Source organism: Manacus candei, unplaced genomic scaffold (assembly GCF_025592945.1).
Source record: "Manacus candei isolate 608988 ecotype Guabito, Panama unplaced genomic scaffold, ASM2559294v1 h1tg000069l, whole genome shotgun sequence".
NCBI classification, from domain to species: domain Eukaryota; kingdom Metazoa; phylum Chordata; class Aves; order Passeriformes; family Pipridae; genus Manacus; species Manacus candei.
The window spans coordinates 2,504,750-2,513,005 of NW_026138117.1; positions in this window are offsets into that span (position 1 = coordinate 2,504,750).

Below are 8,256 nucleotides of genomic sequence, written 5' to 3' on the forward strand. Positions count from 1 at the left end.
GGGGGCTTGGGGAGCCGGGCAGCGCCCGGGGGGTCACGTACCGGGATGCTCCAACACTGATCGCGTAGGTTTTCGGGCTGGATCCCGGCAGGACGGTGGCTTTGGTCTGTGATAGCAGTTATTGCCAGCAATAGAGAGATCGCTACTTTGAAGGCAACGGTATTGTACATGTCTTCCGCTTCTTCAGGCACTCCTTTCTGATTCACATTCCCTCTGTTTGTAATCCTTATCCTCCTTGTCACGTTTGAAAGGCTATGTTGAATTTAGTATGTAAAACAAATACTTTTTATTGGGGTCAGGGAAATGCTTTGGTTGGTTGGTTGATTGTTCTCTGTGCTGGTGTTTAGCAACAGCCAGCACGGCCATTCCATACTGTGATTTTTCTTCAGATTTGGTAGAAATTTTGTGTGGTCCCTCTCTGACATTTCTCCTCCCTACTTCATTAAGTAGTGTTGCTTATTTGTAGTGACGAATGTATTTGGGCTAGATCATTCTCTACGTGGTACTGAAACAATAGTGCAGGCAAATTGGGCTGTGATTTTTACTGTGGTACACACTTGGGAGCTCACTGGGAAATGCACACCAACCCCTAACACTGACACTCTGTGTTAGAAAATGGCTTGTACCAGCAGCCAAAGGCATCTCTGTAATTAATCAAGTCATTCCTTCTTCCAAGAGAGCTACAGAAAACTCATGAACTGTATGAAGGTGTCAGAATTGAGCCAAGTAGGCTCTTCAAAGATATTCTCTTCTACCAAAACAATTCACTTCTGACATCTAGGTGGAGAGGACTGCCTATTTTCTTGAAATCTGCCTTTGGCCTCCTAGCTAAGACTCCACAAAAGGCAGCACTTGGAATAGTGACTTTGGTGATACAAATCCTTTTCCAATAGAGAGCAGTCTGAATTCATCAGTCATTGAAGGAATCCGTAATCATCAGCTAATACTGACTCAGCCACTCTCAACATAGAAACTGGATCTGAACAAAAGGTGAAAGCCTTGTTTTCACTCCTTTCTTTAACAGTATCTGTAAAAACCACAGTCAAGAGGCTTTTACTCAGCCCTGGTGAGTGCTGGGTCCAGCTTTGGGCTCCCCCGTATGAGAGAGACACGGACATAGTGGAAAAAGTCGAGCAAAGGACTAAGAAGATTATTTAAGGACAGGAGCATCTCTTCTATGAGGAGGGGCAGAGGGAGCTGGGACTGTTCAGCTAGGAAAAGAAGATGCTCGGGGGGGGGGGGGAACTTATCTGTGTGTATTAATACCTGAAGGCAGAGGGCTGAAGAAGAGGGAGACAGACTCTGCTTAGTGATACCCACTAACAGTATGTAAGTCTTATGAGGAGCAGCTGAGGAAGCTGGGGTTGTTTAGCCTGGAGAAAAGGAGGCTCAGGGGAGATCTTATCGCTCTCTACAGTTACCTGTGGGCAGGTGAGGGTTGGTCTCTTCTCCCAGGCAACAAGTGACAGGGTGAGAGGTTCAGGTTGGACACCAGGAATAATTTCTACACAGAAAGGGTTGTTAAGCATTGGAACAGGTTGCCCAGGGAAGTGGTGGAGTCACCATCCCTGGAGGTGTTCAAGAAATGACAGGATGTGGCACTTAGTGTAATGGTCTAATTAACAAAGTTGTGATCAGTCAAAGGTTGGACTTGATATCTTGAAGGTCTTTTCCAGCCTAAGTAATTCTGTGAATCTGCAACAGGGCAAGGTACAGTGGGCACACGTTAAAAAACATGACATTCCATCTGAACACAAGAAAACACATTTTTATTTTGAGAGTGGTCAAACACAGGAACAGGTTGCCCAAAGATGTTGTGAAGTCTCTGTCTGTGGAGACAAAACCTGAAGGTAAATGATCCTGGGAAACCCACTGTAACTGACCCTGCTTGAGCAGGATGTGGGCCTGGCTAATCTCCAGAGGTGCCCTCTAGCCTCAACCATCCTGTGATCCTGGAAGCTATGAAAACTGTGTTAACCTGTGAAACTCTCTGTTACTTTCCCCAAACTATTTCCCAATTGTATCTGATAGTGAAATGATACAAACAACCTTGCTGATGCGAGAAGTAATAAAGTCAGATAGACTTTGAGGCATTTGGTGTGTTTCTGAATGATGAACAGGGATATCGATAGCCTTTTTTCCCTTCATGTATGCCCACTCTGTAATGCCGTGGACACCATAAAACATGACCAGTGCACTGCATTTCACTTGTCTGATGGGCCACACTGCAGATAGAGCTGCATTTTGGACCTGGTGTTTTGATGGTTTGTTCTGTGCACCCCAGTGGCAATAGGGAGCTACTTAACTGAGTTTCATGAAGGGTGGCTTGGGGTAGCGTAACACTGGGATGGATTGCTCAGAGATGGTCCCATTTAGTGTGACACAGAAGACATCAGTGGCACCACTGGGAGTGAAAGGCAGGTGGCTGGCTGCTCTGTTCCAGCAAAATTCCAGCTGGTTGTGAAAAGTGACACCTTTAACAAGTGACACTGATGCTTCTGCATGCTATTTGTTGTGATACCCAAATCTACAGGTTCAAAGGTCTTAAAAACTTCATCTGATGCTAATCCTGAGCAGGTTGCTTTTTGCATGCATTCAGTTTAGAAATGAATGAAAGGCTACATTTTGTCTTTGGCAGTTCATCCTGTCTGTTATGGGCAATCTCCAGTCCATTTGCACATATTAGACTAACAGCTGAGAGAATATTCAGGGTGTGCCTGAATACTGTTGTCATGGATTTATAGAATGCCCTAAGTTTTAGTATTTCTGAAAACTACTCTAGGCACCTTACGGAGGTCCCTACTCCAAGATTAGAGCCCTGGGTGCTGGAAGCCCTATTTCTCAAAAGTGGCCGGCAGGAAATATAAATGACTTTCTATCTCTGTCGGATACTTTGCCCCACTAGATCGGAGAAATGATTCCTAGATATACCTCTCCCACTCAAAGGAGTGGAGAACATTTCCAACATTTTTTGGTCCCTTGTAATGTTTTAATGCTCTAACCCTTGGATTAGAGCATTAAAGCAAAGGTTGTCTCTTGCTTAAAGTGACATCCCTGTCTGTCTGCACCCATATAAAGGGGTTCTGTCTTTTTCCCCAAACCCACTTCATTGTCTAAATCCTTACAATTCCCTTCTCCCTTACTAATTCTCTCCTCCCTACAGGTTAACCCAGCTGGCCCAGATCTACACAGTTTAAATTCCACCTGTGTGGCTGAGTGTAAGTGTTGAAAGCCTAGCACTGGTCAATGAATAGCACCTGGCCAGGGCCAATGGTGGGGTCCATCAGACTTGGTACTGCCCTTGCAGCACCTTTGCAGGGAAATACTGCACACAGGCAGGTTTTGACAGTTCACTCATATCAGTTCAGCTTGTCAGTGAGGTAGCCCTTTTTTCCTCTGCCCTGGAAAAAAGAATTTCCTCCACACCAATGGATAGCAATGTGAAGTCAGAGCATGGGGTCAAACTTGATTGCAAATGTTTTTCCCATGAAAGAATTGTGGTTTTATTCATATTCTCGCTAGGTTCAGATGTGAAATCTGCTCCATGTTCCTACAGTCTGCCGAAGTCTGCCCTTCAGATACAAACCACAAAAGCCAAAGGGATTTGAAATGCATCCTGAACTGCTAGTTCACAGTCTTAGATTCAGGAGGTGAAAGGGTCTACCTAACAATAGTCCCTCTTGAATCACACAGTCCACAAATTTTTGTAGCAGTATAAACTGTGACTTTCTGTTTTGCTTTCCTCTTGTTTTGTAAGGATACATGCTGGTTTTTTCTGTGTATTCATAAACTACAGCAAGTCACCTCCTCTGTGACTACTATATCCCATGAACAAGGGCCTGCTGTTATCTCACCTTAAATCTGTCCCTGGTTTCTTCTTTGGTTGGCACAGTATTTTTAGCAGAAATAAGACTGTGGATGAGTGAGATTGGCATTGAAAGTGGATGGAGATTTGAAATAAGGGTGTCAACTAATCAACGTTCATAACATGATGTTATTTTGGATTTGTTGTCCTTTATCAACAAATTGATTTGATGGACCTATACATAGTGGATACAGATGTGAAGTTCACACTTTGCCCACCTCTGAGCTGGACCAATTACAGGTTTCCTGCTTTGCAACCATAGATATTGTCGTAATAATATGGGAATTACAGTGCAAATAGGTGTACTTAAACTTCTTCACAGGCCTAGCGAGAAGCAGCTGTATTCAAAAGACAAAGTTAGCAAACAGAAGAATATTTTGTCTTCTCAGTCTGTGTGCTTTACTCAGCAGCAGCATTGTATCCTGACATTCCCAAGTGATTGCCTCTGGATCTTCCAGCTGTCCAGAATTTAACTTTTAGACATGAAATATATAAACCATACTTTTGCATAGAAAGAGACAATAATGTAAGGGACGGATAAGTGTTCTCTAAACATGTAAAATACTTGTAACTAATGTGTTCAAGTAGATTATATGAAACATTGGTGATACATGCTTGTGTCTAAAACCTTTTAGTTTTCTTGTGTAAGCTTAAGGAGTTTTTTTACACACAAGTGAGCATCAACTCAGAAAACTTCTGAGTCAGAATTGTATGATCCCATCATATATAAAATACTTTTGATTAATTTATTCAAAATGGTTAAATTTATGGGTTCATATTTTAGCTAGTTATAGTAGCAGTTATATCTATATTTGAAAAATAATGGGACATTAGGGTAACATTTTATATAAGCTTTAAGGCCTCAGTTTTCCTGTCTGGTGATTTGGGTGCATCTTTGCTGTATGGCACTGCATGGTGCACTCCTTGTGAGGATAGAGCACATCTTTAATGATACAATTGAGCAAAACCCCGTCTAAGTAAGAAAGAACTTTGTGGAGAATGTCTACAACAAGTCAACTTCATACATATGACCTTAATCAGGCTTAAACTAGAGCGTATGAGTTATGCAACAATATTCAAGGCTTTATGCATACGCTACTGTACATGTAATTCCCCATAACAGGAAGGAGATAACAAACCTTGCAAGGAACAACACAGAAAGTCATTGAACTAAGAGGGAAGGATCGATTTTGATAAATTTTTTATTAAGTATATATTCAAATATTCATAATGGATGGAAGGTGAATTTACTAATGGACAATATAGGACTATAGTAGACTAATGTACTAAGTGATGTTAAGGACAGAGTATTTGAAGTTTAGAAATTGGTTAAATACAGACAAGAGGTACCAAAATCTATTTGACATTTGGAGTACATCCCTGAATTTTATTCTACATGCATATGTATGTATACTTCTCTCTCTCTCATATTTAGGTTATAAGCTCTACACATTTATGCATATTCATACATGTATGTACATATCAAGCCTACCTGTGAATTGGGTTTTGGCTATGTAAATTCTAAGATAAGATTGGATTAGTATGTTTTAAGTTGTTGTGATGAACTCAGTTCTTTTTTGGCTGCTATAGTTTCCGTATTTATTGCATTTCCCTGTATTGTTTATATGTGTGCTGGGCTACTGACAGAACTCATTATTTCTGCTTCTGATCAATATAGGTAACTGTCAAAGATGCCAAAAAATATTAATATCCACTTCCGTAAAATTTCACATAAGCCTTCCAGTCACCCTGTAATGATTCATTATAAAAATTAGCTGCTGCTACAGAAAAATACATTAATGTATACCATTTGGAAATCTGTAGACACAACTTACATTTATTTTAGGATTTGCAATGTGCTGATTTTCAGGCTGAATTTATTGGCAAGGGTTAGGTGGGAATAAATGTTCTCAGCAGTTCCGAATGCCATTAAATGTGAGTTCTGTTGTATAGATTCAAGTGATATAATTAATAAAATTCCAAGAAAAATGAAATTTTAAATTGTTTTATCTAGAATTAGCTTTTGCAGAAATTGAACCGAGCTACTAAAACAAAAAAAAAAAATAAAAAGAAAAGGAAATAACCTGACAGTGCCTTGTTTTGAAAAATATATTGATGGAGATTTCACAATGATCTATATATAACACTACAGGATATTAAATATTAATGATTGAACTATAGCAACCATCACCGATGCAGGTGATGCCAGTCCTACAGCTTTGTAGGAAAAGGTTTTGTCAGTTCCAGTGCAGTACAATTCAGACAGATAAAAATAGTAACATATGTATTTGAGTCAATAAGCCAGATTTTCATGCAGTATAAATTGGCCAAGTGAAGGGCAGGAAAACTACACCCATGCATCAGCCGAGGTTATGCCTGGAGTGTGACCCAGCAATTATGATTAAGTCAATGAGAGTTTGTTTGAGTCTGAAGAATGAGATTTGGCACAAATATTAAATAGGGGCATTTTTTTTTCATTTTAGTAGAAATTTATTCAATGAAAAATGTAAGTGGCTTGCTCACAAAACCACTGCAGAGCAGGCTCAAATTTGCTAATTTATATTAGTCAGTGGAAAAAAGTAGACTCAAACGCTAGAGTTAATGAGCATGTTTGTTTCAATATTTCTAAAAATGTTAGTAGGATGGAAGAGGAGGATACAGTTGCAGAAAGAATTAAGAATAGCTGTGAGGAGTCATGCTCAACCCATGCTTCGGACATTCCTTTGGGCTGTGAGAAAGTCAGATTAACTCTTTGCTATGGGCAGTCATTTTCTATTTGGCCATAGGGAATTTTTTATGGATTTTCCTTGTTCTCTCCTCATAAACTGTTCCACTTATAAAGATGAGTGAGTGTTCAGCATATTTATGCTGAATGTAGCAGATCCAAGTTCATTCCTGGATGCAGAGTGGTTTTTTTCACTACTTGTGCTGTAGCTTTTGAAGGAAGCAAACAGGCATATGAACTGGAGGGACAAGGCAGCACATTGTCCAGGTCCCCTGGCGGCACATTTATTGTGTCTGATCCTTCTTTAAAGTCCACAACAACTCTATTGGCTGCATATTTTTGAGAAACAAGATTCCTTGCGTAAGTAAGATAAGCTGGATTCATCACCCTGCCTTTCACCTTTAGTAACTGAAAACTAGTTTCAAGTTTGGGGCCATATATTTTGAATGGATCAGGCTGCTTGTCAATTATCTACAAGAAACTTTACCTGTTTGTCTAAACAGATCACTTGTGGATGCAAGGAGCTAACACCTGTATTAATTTTAGCAGACAAAGAGTGGGAATGGTCAATAAACATAGCATCTCAGTTGCACAGAAGAGGATCAAAAGAATAGCTTCAAAGAGATAACAGTGACTTAAAATATGACCACTAGAATGATTGCAGTTTGATCTACTGGTGTCATCCCAGTTTACTAAAAAGAAAAAAAATGTTAATCAGATGCTTTTTGCGTAGAGAATGCTGGAGCAGAATCCTGGGTATGTCCAAGACAGCAGGAGGGAAGGAGTTTCAGATGAAGAATCCAAGAAAAGAGACATTAAGCCTGACAGTTTTCCACTCCTACTGCATTTCATCATAAAGTGCCATTTTGTTGAAATCAGATTGTGGTGCTTTTATTACAGCTTTTTGAGTTCCGGTATCTACACCACAGAAAAGTAAATTACACTCCCTGGAACCACCAGCACCCCACTAGCTAAGGCATCACCCAGGCACAGGTGAACCAGGTTCAAAACCCTTTTGTAAACACTGGACTGAAGTATTAGTCTCTTAATGTGAAGATAAATCCAAAATTCTGGAAGCTGACTTTCAACTCCATGTCTTATTTTATGGATGACCAGCTTGAGCTGCCCAAGGTTTACAGAGCTCTTGCAGTGGTAGTCAAAGTTGGTGAGAGCTGTGGTTTCTCAGCACCTCTGACTGCAAGACTGTGCAGTCTCCAGTAAAGTGCACAGGGTTTCAAGCCATGAATTTTAATCCTTGCTCTGCCACTAATTCACTGTGTAGCTCCAGGCAACTCCCTATTTCTTCAGCTGTAAAATGGGAATAATAATAATGGTTTCCTATCTTTCGGCAGCAATAAATTCATCTATGTTCTTGAGGCATGTAAATACTACAGTGATGAGTGGCCCAGAAAAGACCATGAAAAAATGAATAATTCTGTATTTACTGTGGGCTTTGGGTGTGCAGTAAATAAGGCACTGTTAACTGGCTGGTGAAGATTACTTTTCTGAATAGCTGCTTATTCAGTAGGTAATGTGTAATCAGTACCTACTTATTCTGTGTAATGAATGATAAAGGATTCCTTGGTGGAAAAAAGGGAGGCAAAGACACTTTTCAAGAAAAATCTTAATAGTGATTTACAGGAAAGTACAGTTAGGAGTTCATCAT